Raw genomic sequence first — 12,974 nt, 5'->3', positions numbered from 1 at the left:
TAAAATTAAGTATACCTATAAAAAGGGAATCACAAAGTAAAATGATGTAAAGTATGACACTATATATCTAAAATGTGGGGAGGAAAAAGAAGTAAAAATTTAGTACTTTTAGAATGAGTTCAAACTTAATGATTTAAATGACTGCTATATGCATAAGATGTTATATATAAACATAGTAAGCACACACACACACAAAAAAACCCCAGAAATATGCAAAAAATAAAGAGAAAGGAATGCAAGTATAACACTAAAGAAAGCCAGCAAACCATGAGAGAGAGCAAGAAAACAAAGGAAAGAGAACTGCAAAAAACAATCATAAAACAAGTAACAAAATGGCAATAAGTACATATCTATCAATAATTACTTTGGATGTAAATAGACTAAATACTCCAATCAAAAGACATATGGTGACAGAATGGGTAACAAAAAAAGCAAGACCCATCCATATGCTACCTACAAGAAACTCATTTCAGACCTAAAGACACATGCAGATTGAAAGTGAAGGAATAGAAAAGCATTTATCATGCAAATGGAAGTGAAAAGAAAGCTGGGGTAGCAGTACTTACATCAGAAAAAGACTCTGAAACAAAGACTATCACAAGAGACAAAGGACACTACATAATCATAAAGGAAACAACGAACAAAAAGATGTAACAATTGTAAATATTCATGCACCCAACATGGAAGCACCTAAATACATAAAGCAACTACTTAGAAACATAAAGGGAGAAATTGATAGTAATACAATAATAGTAGGGGACTGTCACACCCCACTTACATCAATGAATAGATTACCCAAACAGAAAATCAACAACTAAACAGTGGCTTTGAATGACACATTGGACCAGACAGACTTAACAGGTACATTCAGATCATTCCATCATAAAACAGCAGAATACACATTCTTTTTAAGTTCACATGGGACATTTTCCAGAACAGTTTATATGTTAGGCCACAAAATAAGTTGGCAAATACAAAAAGATTGAAGTTTTTTTCTGACCACAGTGCTATGAAACTATAAATCAACCAAAAGAAAGTCTGGAAAGAACACAAATACATGGAGGTAAATAACATTCTACTAAACAAGAAATGGGTCAACCAAGAAATCAAAGATGAAATCAAAAAATACCTGGTGACAAATGAAAATGAAAAAACAACGGTCCAAAATTTGGGGGATGTAGCAAAAGGTATTCTGAGAGGGAAGTTTACAGCAATACAGGCTTACCTCAAGAAGCAAGCAAAATGTCAAATAAATAACCTAACTTTAGACCTAAAGGAGCTAGAAAAAAACAAACAAAATGCAAAACCAGTAGAAGGAAGGAAATAATAAAGATGAGAGCAAAAGTAAACAAAATAGAAACAAAACCCCACAACAAAACAGATCAAAATAGAAGTAAAAAAACCCACAATGAAACCAGGAGCTGGTTCTTTGAACAAATCAGCAAAATTGATACACTTAGCCAGACTCATCAAAAACAAAAACAGAGACAGAGAGAGGACTCAACCAAATCAGAAATGAAAGAGGAGAAATTACCACTGATACCACAGAAATATAAAGGATTATAAGAGATTATGAAAAATTATATGCCAACAAAGTGGACAACCTAGAAGAAATGGATAAATACAGAAACATAACTTCCTAAAACTGACTCAGGAAGATACATAAAATTTGAACAAACCAATTACCAGCAATGAAATAAAATCAGTAATCAAAAAATTCCCAACAAACAAAAGCTCAGGACTAGATGGCTTTACAGGTGAATTCTAACAAACATTTAAAGAAAAGTTAATACCTATTTTTCTGAAACTATTACAAAAAATAAAAGAGGAAGGAAAGCTTCCAAATTCAACCTATGGGGCCAGCATTACCCTGATACCAAAACCAGATAAAGACACTGCAAAAAACTGAACTACAGGCCAATATCTCTCATGAACATAGACGTAAAAATCCTCAACAAAATACAAGCAAATTAAATCCAACAATACATTTTAAAAATTCATTCACCACAATCAAGTGGGATTTATTCCTGGGCTGTGAGGATGGCTCAATATTCACAAATCAATCAGCATGATACCTCACATCAACAAGGAAAGGAAAAAAACATGATTATTTTGATAGAGGCAGAAAAAGCATTTGACAAGTATGACATCCATTCATGACAAAAATCCTCAATAAAATAGGTTTAGAGGAAACCATACCTCAACATAATAAAGGCCATATATGAAAAACCCACAGTCACCATCATACTAAATGGTGAAAACCTGAGAACTTTCCCTCTTAAATCAGGTTCAGGACAAGGATGTCCACTCTCACCACTTTTATTCAACATAGTATTAGAAGCCCTAGCCACAGCCATCAGACAACAAAAAGAGATAAAAGGCATCCAAATTGGTAAGGAAGAAGTCAAACTTTCCTTATTTGCAGATGCATATTATATTTAGGAAACCCTAAAGACTCCACTAAAAACTACTAGAACTGAAAAAATGAATTCAGTAAGGATACAAAATCAATATAGAGAAATCTGTTATGTTTCTATATACTAATAATGAAGTAGCAGAAAGGAAATTAAGAAAATATCACTAATTATAATTGCACAAAAAATAATAAAATACCTAGGAATACACTTCACCAAGGATGTGAAAGACTTATATTCTAAAAACTATAAAACACTGATGAAAGAAATTGAGGATGACACAAACAGAAAGGTATTCCATGTTCACAGATTGGAAGAACAAATAGTGTTAAAATGTCCACACTACCCAAAGCAATCTACACATTTAATGCAATTCCTATCAAAATAGCAATAGCATGTTTCACAAAACTAGAACAAATAATCCTAAAATTAGTGTGGAGGCACAAAAGACCCCAAATAGCCAAAGCAATCTTGAAAAAGAAAAAACATAACTGGAGCTTTTATGGTCTCAGATTTCTAGTTTTATTACAGAGCTATAGTATTCAAAACATTATCATACTGGCACAAAAATAGACACATAGATCAACAGAATAGAAAGCCTAGAAATAAACCCACAATTATGTGGTCAATTAATCTTTGACAAAAGAGGTAAGAATATGCAATGGGAAAAAGACCACCTCTGTAACAAATGGTGTTGGGAAAACTGGACAGCCACAAGCAAAAGAATAAAAATAAACCACTTTCTTATACCATACAAACAAAAAAACACCTCAAAATAGATTAAAGACCTAAATGTGAGACCTGAAACCATAAAGTCCTAGAAAAGATCACAGGCAATAATTTCTCTTACATCAGCCATAGCAACATTTTTCTAGGTATGTCTCCTGAGGTAAGGGAAGCAAAAGCAAAAATAAACTATTGGGGCTACATCAAAATAAAAAGCTTCTGCACAGCAAAGGAAATAATCAACAAAACTAAAAGACAACTTACTAAATAGGAGAAGATATTTGCAAATGACATATCCAATAAGGGATTAGTCCAAAATGTATAAAGAACTGCTACAACTCAACACCAAAAAGCCAAATAATCCGATTTGAAAAGGGCAGAAGACATGAACATTTCTCCAAAGAAGACATAGAGGCCAACAAACACATGAAAAGATGCTCAATATCACTCATCATCAGGAAATCATCAAAACTACAATGAGATACCACCTCACATCTGTCAGAATGGCTAAAATCAACAAGACAAGAAACAAGTGTTGGCAAGGATGTGGGGAAAAAGGAACCCTCATGCACTGTTGGTGGGAATGCAAATTGGTGCAGCCACCATGGAAGACAGTATGGAGATTCTTCAAAAAATTAAAAACAGGGCGCCTGGGTGGCTCAGTCGGTTAAGCGACTGCCTTCGGCTCAGGTCATGATCCTGGAGTCCCTGGATCGAGTCCCACATCGGGCTCCCTGCTCGGCAGGGAGTCTGCTTCTCCCTCTCCCCCTGCTGTGTTCCCTCTCTCACTGGGTCTCTCTCTGTCAAATAAATAAATAAAATCTTTAAAAAAAAAAAAATTAAAAACAGAACTACCATATGATCCAGTAATTCTATTACTGGGTATTTACCCAAAGAAAATGAAAACACTAATTCAAAGAGATAGGTGCACCCCTGTGTTTACTGCATTATTTACAGTAGCCAAATTATGGAAGCAACCCAAATGTCCATCCACAGATGGATGGATAAAGAAGTGGTGTATATATATATACACAATGGAATATTCCTCAGCCATAAAAAAGAATGAAATCTTGCCATTTGCAACAACAGAGGTGGATCTAGAGGGTATAATGCTAAGTGAAATAAATCAGCCAGAGAAAGACAAATACTGTATGATTTCTTTCATGTGTTGAATTTAAGAAACAAAACGAAGAAAAAAAGGAGTCAAACAAAAATATAGACTTTTTATTATAGAGAACAAACTAGTGGTTGCCAGAGGAGAGGTAAGTGGGGGGGGATGGGTGAAATAGGTGGAGGGGATGAAGTGTACACTTACCCTGATGAGCACTGAGTAACGTATAGAATTGTTGAATCACTATTTTGTACATATGAAATCAGTGTAACTATCAGAGAAGTTATTGTTTATCCCCATTCTTACAGGTATGAAGACTGGAACTTAGAGACATCGAGTAACTTACCTAAAATTGTACAGCCAAACTCAAAGTAAGCTCTGAATGGGATATAGGTCCATGTTTTCCAAAGTCTGTGCTCTTTTACCAGCTCATACTTCCAAATGGAGCTTCCTTAAATGTTCCAACATCATAAATATTTCTTACCTCTCAGTATTTCCTATAAATACCTAGTAGCAGCAGAGTAACCAGAAAGATGTGTTTTCTCACCGAGATTGCAGGGGAGAGAACACAATGATAAACAATGCATAATTAATCTCAGACGAATCCGATATTTTACTTAGAATACATTTTTTAGGCCATTTTTTTCCATATAGCAATTTTACCTCTGACAAAGACTACTAAGAGAAGAAAGAAATAAAAACAAAAGAAAGTGAAAACACTAATTCAAAAAGGTAGATGCACACCTATGTTTACTGCAGCATTATTTACAATAGCCAAGATATGGAAGCAGCCCAAGTGTCCATTGACAGATGAAAGGATAAAGAAGCAGTATGTGTGTTTGTGTGTGTGTGTATTTATGTATGTATATGTATACACATACACACACACAATGAAATACTATTCAGCCATAAAAATCTTGCCATTTACAACAACATGGATGGATCTAGAGTGTATAATGCTAGTCAAAGAAAGACAAATACCATGTGATTTCACTCATATATGGAATTTAAGAAACAAAACAAAACAAAAAAGAGATAAACAAAAGAACAGACTCTTCACTATAGAGAATAAACTGGTGGTTACCAGAGGAGAGGTGAAGGGGGATGGGTGAAATAGGTGAAGGGGATTTAGAGTAGACTCATCATGATGAGCACTGAGTAATGCATAGAATTGTTCAATCCCTATACTGTACACCTGAAACTAATATAACACTGCACATTAATTGGAATTTAAAAATTTAAAAAAGGAGTTTTCTATCAAAAGAAAGCTGATACAAAACTAAAATTTGTTTCTTATGTTAGAAAATGTTTTAGGATTATTGGTCTTTTTTTTTAAGATTTTATTTATTTATTTGAGAGAGAGCGAGCGAGAACAGAGGGAGAGTAAGAGGGAGAAGCAGACTCCCTGCTGAGCAAGAAGCCTGACACAGGACTTGATCCCAGGACCCTGAGATCACAACCAGAGCCAAAGGCAGAGGGTCAACCGACTGAGCCACCCAGGCACCCTGTAGGATTATTGGTCTTTTTTATAGGAAATTATAAACAAACGTTTTTCTTTACCTTCTATATAACCTACCTGGAAAAACAAAGATTCTATTTTGTCTTTATCAGGCCTTTGATTATTTACTGGAAAAAAACTGAATCTATTCAATATTAGAAGAACTAAGACTTTTTAACAACTAGTTAACTTTCTGAATTTACCTATGATGTCTTTAAATGCCACTTCAGTTAAATGGATAACTAAGTATTATTTTCATAATGACCAGTGATCCTATTTAATCAAATGTCCAGATCTTTTGGTATTTGTTGATACACTTCCCAAAATCAAATTCTGAAATAAAGTCTTATAACCTCAAAAAGGGTCCCTGGAACAAGTCAAAGGATTTGTTCTCCTCATAAAAGAGAGATACTAAATAGATGTATTTGATATGTTAAGTTACATGGGAAACATTGTCAAATAATTGATGCTAAACCTTCTTAGATTATATTTGTGGAAATAAATATTAAAATAAGCATTCTAGAAATTGTAGGGAACTCCTAAAAATCTGATCTGTCCTGGTATGTTATCCCTTATAATTCTAGTTATTATCCTGAAGTGCTGTATGTCAGAGAAATAACCAAATTTCCTTGTCAATTGCATATTTAAACATTGTGAAAAGAATAAAAAACCCTTTTCAGAATTCTTGTTTGCTGGTTAATCTCCTAAAGTAAAATAATGTTATTGCTCATTCAAGGCAGTTTGGTGTAAAGGGCATAGACTAGATTTGTAGGCCCTGAGATTTTAACTCTGCAACTTGCCACCTGTATAATTACGGGAGATTTGCTAAGCTATTCTATGACTTATTTTCCTTATTGATGAAAGAGAAAAAACACATTTATCACATTATTTATAGCAAATAACACAGGATTTCATATATATATATAGAAAACTGGCTATTACCAGTATAAGCAGCAATTAATTTCCAGATATTTGAGTTTGAATGTACGTAAGTAACAACTTATTATTTAAGCCCAAGGACCAGAGACATTAGTGCAAAGATAGTCTATCAATATTTAAAAGACTTAAGTAGGCTTACTGGAACATAAGTAAATGTTTTCCAATCTTAAGTACTTAAAATCGATCATGTTCCGATTACAGCGTATCTCATCTTGTAATGTTCAAAAAAATTTATCTTTCTTTTTATGAAATTTCAGTTTTTCTGAAGGAAATGATGCTTTGTATGTTCAGATTTTTTTTTTTTTTGGACTGATTGTATTGCACTCTGTTATTACTCATGAATAATAGGAAGTGTATGTGCCATTAGATAAATATTCCAAAGCACTCTTTATGAAGACAATTTTGAGGGAGGCTGGACAATTACAAGTCATCTCCAAGTTTTATTACTCTAGCAGACATATTACTGTGTAAGCATTTTAATATAAATTTTAAGTTATGGAAGTAAAATTTACATCAAACTACCAGAAATAAAGCCACATGAATTACTCTAATTTTGTGATTTAAAAACTCTAAAAACAAATACCCAGTCTCTTGAAGGGAAAAATAAAATTGCAGATCCTGAGAAAATATTTTCTAATTTTAAGGATATACAATTTTTTCCTCTCAGAGAGTCATGGAATATAGGAATCCGAAGGAAGCTTAGACAGCAAGTATGTCCTTATAACTCCAAAAAATTTCACTCAGTCTTAAAAACATCCAAGCTGGTGTAAAATAGTTTACTAGCCTGAATCTCAGAGCTAAAACACCTGTATCCTTTGGGAGAAAAAGGTTTTATTTTGAAGAAGAGTAAAGCAAAAAGAAAAGATAAATTCTATAGAAGAGGGAAGACAGAAACAGAGAGAGGATAATGTAGAAACATTCCCCTCAAGAGAAATTTAGAAAGCTAAGGATTTCCTTGACTATAATTAAGGCTTTGCATATGGAGCACCTGTTCCTGGGATTGCAGAGTAACTTGCAGAGCAGACAGTCTTCAGTTAGGCACTGGGAGTCCACTTCCTCAGCACTGGATCTATTATCTCCACATCTTTAGCCTGCTAGTCGTCCCTTTTATGGGGATAGAGCCTTACGCAGTTCTGAGTTGACTAGTCTTGTCTTGTCCATTCTAAGGTACTGCTCCCCTCTAGCTGGGCTGCATGGAAGAAGTCTCTAGTTCCGGGAAGGACAGCAGGAGAAAAGTTCAGGGCCATTGTCTAACTCTGGGTTGGAAATACCACTCGTGTCTCTATTCCTGTCGTCGAGAATCCTTGAAAACAATGAATAAATGGAGGTTGGTCCTTAGCAATGACATATACTAGCTGTGTGATTTCTTCCTTCTCCTGCCATTAGTCAGCTGCCTAATGATCACTGTGAATTAATTAAGTAAATAAACACTCTGATCACCTAATATGTGTGAGGAACTATACCAGATTCTGGAGATCAAAAAATACAGAAAGCACAGAGCTGTCTCCAGGCAGCTCAGAGTTTAGTGGATCTCAGAAGATAGGCATGCTGTATCTTCTGATATAATAGCTGTAGGGCAATAGGGGAAAATAACAACCCAGAGAAGGTAGAGCCCAGAATGGCCAGCTCAGCCTGAAGGAGATAAAGACATTTGCATTGAAGGAGTGACATTGAACCCAACACTCAGAAGTGCAGAGTGGCAGAAGTGGCAGAGGAGTAAACAGGCATAACAGCAATTGAGTTGGACATAGGATGGCTGGAAAGGAACCTGGTATGTTCAGGTGAGAAGGAAATTGTGGCAGGAAGACGGAGCAATTAGTGTGAGAAAGGAAACTGGAACCAGATTCAAATGGTCTTCTATAACCAGTAAGACCTATAATAGGTCTTCCTAGTAGAGTCTCTTCTTCCTCCTTGTTTTCTTCTTATTTTCATACATTGCATCTTTGGTTTTCCTCCAACCTTCTTTCCTTTTCTTCATCTTGAGATCTTTTCAGAGAAAAGCATGGCTACATTTAATCACAGCACTGTTTACTTTTGGCCTTCTCACAGAACGGATTTGATTAAGTAAAAATACACTTGCTGGGACGCCTGGGTGGCTCAGTCGTTAAGCATCTGCCTTCGGCTCAGGTCATGATCCCAGAGTCCTGGGATCGAGCCCCACGTCAGGCTCCCTGTTCAGTGGGGAGTCTGCTTTCCCTCTGCCTGCCACTCCCCCTGCTTGTGCTCTCTCTCCCTCTCTTTCAAATAAATAAATAAAATCTTTAAAAAAAATTACACTTGCTGCCTTTGCACAGCCGTTGGCAATAAACCTCTTCTCAACTGGAGCGTGTGCTGTATTTGGCTATGCGGCGGCTGGTCACTGCGGTCTGAACCAATTGAGGACAGTTAAACAAAATATATTTCATCAATGAGCTGAGCTCAAATAAGAGAAACCATACTGGTTTTCCTGATGCCCTCCAGACTCGGTCTGTGGACTCCTTCTTCCCTGGGCTTCGACAGGGTCTCTATAGCAGGTCCCACAGCCTTCCTGGTCATTCTCAGTTAGTAAATAACCTATTTTTCTGGGCATTAAAATTTGAATCCAATGAAGTACAATTTAAAAACCCTCATAAACGGCTCCCCTTGTAGCTCATGTGCACTCAAGGCAGAGAAATATATACCGAGCAGCAGAGGCCTCTTCATTTCTTCTTTCCTCTCCTGCCAGTGGCTGTTTGCGGCTCCTTCAGGTTCATTGAGCCTGGAGAAATGGCCACGTTAGTGATGGAGAAGAGGTAGGGAAACAGAAAATGTCCTACTTGATGGGTGAAAATTTCTTCCAGCGATCTGGTTTTTTTTTTTTAAAGATTTTGTTTATTTATTCATGAGAGACACAGAGAAAGAGAGAGAGAGGCAGAGGGAGAAGCAGGCTCCCAAGGAGCAGGGAGCCCGATGCAGGGCTCGATCCCAGGACCCCGGGATCATGACCTGAGCCGAAGGCAGACGCTTAACCATCTGAACCACCCAGGCGCCCTCCAGCGATCTGGTTTTATGTGCCTTGTGTGTGACAGCCATAGTTAGCAAGTAGCTAATTCATTCTCACCTAGAATATACATGACCATTCCCTAGCTGCAGGGTGGCCTCATCCCACTGGCCACTTTTACACTTGGTTTCTGCATTCGGTCCTGCATACCTAGTCTCCCTCATACTGGGGTCACTTGGTAGGACTGCTCCGGGGAGGGAGGAGTCCTCTTCGGCATGATGCTACTCAAGAGATATGTGTTGAATCAAATGGAAACAGCTTTCATACAAAACTTGCTGTTACAAACCTATGTTTATGGACCAAAAGGGCATTTTGAGAAGAAAAAATATCCATGCTCCTGCCTTCAGGAATTTATGCTTGCTGTTCTCTTTGCTTCTAAGTCTCTTCCTTGGAACTGCATGGCTTGCTCCCTTACCTTTTAAGAAATAGTCCCACTTAGAGCAGGTTTTCCCTGGAAGACATCAAAGATGAATTCTAGGTTTCATTATGGCTATCCTAATCAGCTAAAGTTACTAAAGCACTAGGAGCTTGGAGGGATCCGGGTACGCCAGACTTTGACTGGACCTAATTGAAGACCCTTTCCCAACCAGTGGCCTGTGGACATATTCCCTCCTCTCCAGAGTAATAGTTTTCAATCTTCTACTAGCATGTCCATCACGATGGTCCTGTGGTAGAACCATAATAAGGAGCACTCGACAGATACTGGTTGAACAAATAACTGAAACAGTGTAAACCAAGTTTTCCCTTGTACCCACAAATGTCAAGTGTTTTCATGACAGGTTGTAATTCAAAGAGTAAATTAGGAAGGAAAGGGGCGCCTGGGTGGCTCAGTCGTTAAGCGTCTGCCTTCAGCTCAGGTCATGATCCCAGGGTCCTGGGATCGAGCCCCACACTGGGCTCTCTGTTTGGCAGGAAGCCTGCTTCTCCCTCTCCCACTCCCCCTGCTTGTGTTCCCTCTCTTGCTGTCTGTCAAATAAATAAATAAAAATCTTTAAAAAAAATTAAAAAAAACTGGGAAGGAAAATAATGATGTTGATTTTAAATTAGATTGTGAAAAGTGTTTACAGATTTTTGACAGATTTTGTGATGATGTAGATATTCTCTTTGATACCGTTATCATGTAAGAAGCAAAATAGAGCTTTCCAAAGAATCATACAAGTAACCCAATTTACTATTTATCGCTACAATTTGATGAAATGAAAAGGTACAAATTTGTACTAAAACACTAAAAGGGATCTTTGTTTTAAAATATTGTACTTAGCAGAGAATCTGTAACAGAACAAGCTGAGCTAATTTACATTGGCAATTATGTTGAATCTAGTTCATTCAAAATTATACACCGAGCTCTGTGTGTATATTTGCATACATGTGTTTTTCTGTAAAATTCCCAAATGCCTACTGGTGTCTCAGCTTGAGGAAAACATTTTCAAAAGAGATATCAAAACTTCCCAGGTTGAAAAAAATCTATTGGTTTTAGGCTTTAATGTGAGCTTACCACATTTGCTTTCTGACTTCCATCCAAATATCTACAACCCCCCTTCTGAAAACACATTTTTGATCAGTCCATTCTCCTACTTAATGATTAATGATAATTTCCCCAGCATCTACATAATAAAGCCCAAGGTCTGAACACATTCAAATGTACAAGGCAACTCTCAATCCATCAGTAACCTACTCTGCAAAGCTCACCTCTTACTATTTCTTGCTATGTACCAGATTAGCCTACCCCAAAGCCTACAAACTTTTTTCTCACATGCCTGCATTTTTGCTCATGATGTGGTCTTTGTTAATAAATAAGCAAAAAATGATTTTAAAAAGTTTTAAAAAAATATTGGAGCACATGAGAGCTGGTAATTCTGTTAATAATCTCGCTATTTTATAGACGAAATTGAAAGGGTCAGAAAAGATCCTCCATGTACAATTATCATAGAATTTATCAATTTTACTGCCATTGACTGCTCTTGTCCAATTATCTAGAGGCAAACTTTCCACGTGCGCACTGCCCGTCATCCTTCTCACCCATTCAAGGACTGTCTCTTGTGATCATCTGCCTCTCTCTCACACATCATAAATTCCCCACCTCATTCTTTCCTGGATTGTCTGGAGAATCAAACATACTGTATAATCTGCAATCCTTAAAAACACCACACACAAACTTTCTCCTGATTTCTCATCTCTTTGCAGGTCCCTCTGCTTCTCTTTACAGCAAAATCCTCAAGAGGGTTTGTTAAAGTGAGTGTGTCTCCACTTTCTCTACTCATTCTCTGTGAGGATTACGTCAGTCAGTCTCTCACCTCCACCACTCCATCAAAAGTGCTCTAGCCAAGGTCCAGTCAAGGTCACCACTGACCACCATGTTGCTGCCCAATGGTCCATGATCAGGCCTTATTTATTATCAGTAGCATTACTGCCAGTTGATCATTCCTTCCTCCTGAAAACACTTTTTCTACTTAGCCTTTAATTATTACTCCCAAGGAGTTTATCTCCTCCCTTACTCGAAATACATTCCCATTGTCCTTTCTGGCACTTCTCTCCTGTTAGAGACCAGGAACTCAATTTCTTTTTTCTTTTTCTTTTCTGAGACTTCAATTTCATATGCCAGACAACAGAAAATTTACATAGCAATTAAGAGCATTATATGGTAGACCTGTGGGGGTGATGTAATTAGATGTGATTAGAAGATTATTCCATTTATTTCCATTTATATGGAAGTAACAGATAAAAGCTCAATCCAGGAAAAATGAAGAACTTTTTACTTGTTTTGAGACTGCTTTAACTGACATGGAGAGAGAAATACTTGAAAGCTTAAAGAGAGAAAAATCCCTAACACTGAGAGATTGAAAGGCAGTGGGAGGAAAAAAACAGAATAATTTAAAATAATGGTTCTTTCGATAAGCTAATCCAATAGGGTTTGAAATATTTTTCACTTTATACCTTTACATACATAAAACAACAATTGGGGCAAACGATTTGTAGGGGAAAATCCCACAATCAAGTAGAATCATAGTACCAAATTAAATGTGCCTTGGCTTACTGGGGTTTGTGGAAGAAACAGGTTGATATGTTTTTTGTAGATGATGCTGCAGGCAAATTGGGTTGAAAGGGAAAGAAACATACTTTCATAAAAGCCCCCATTGCCTTTTCTTTAAAAAAATAAATGCACATTGGCTATTGTTACTAGCGCTGTCATTTTCAGCAGGTGGTACGTCCCCTAGCTGTGTTATCTGGGCTGTCTTCAATGAACACCTGCCAGAGCTCCCGGACAAG

The sequence above is a fragment of the Neomonachus schauinslandi genome, chromosome 2, assembly GCF_002201575.2.
Source record: "Neomonachus schauinslandi chromosome 2, ASM220157v2, whole genome shotgun sequence".
Lineage (NCBI taxonomy): Eukaryota > Metazoa > Chordata > Mammalia > Carnivora > Phocidae > Neomonachus > Neomonachus schauinslandi.
This window is presented reverse-complemented; position numbering follows the sequence as displayed.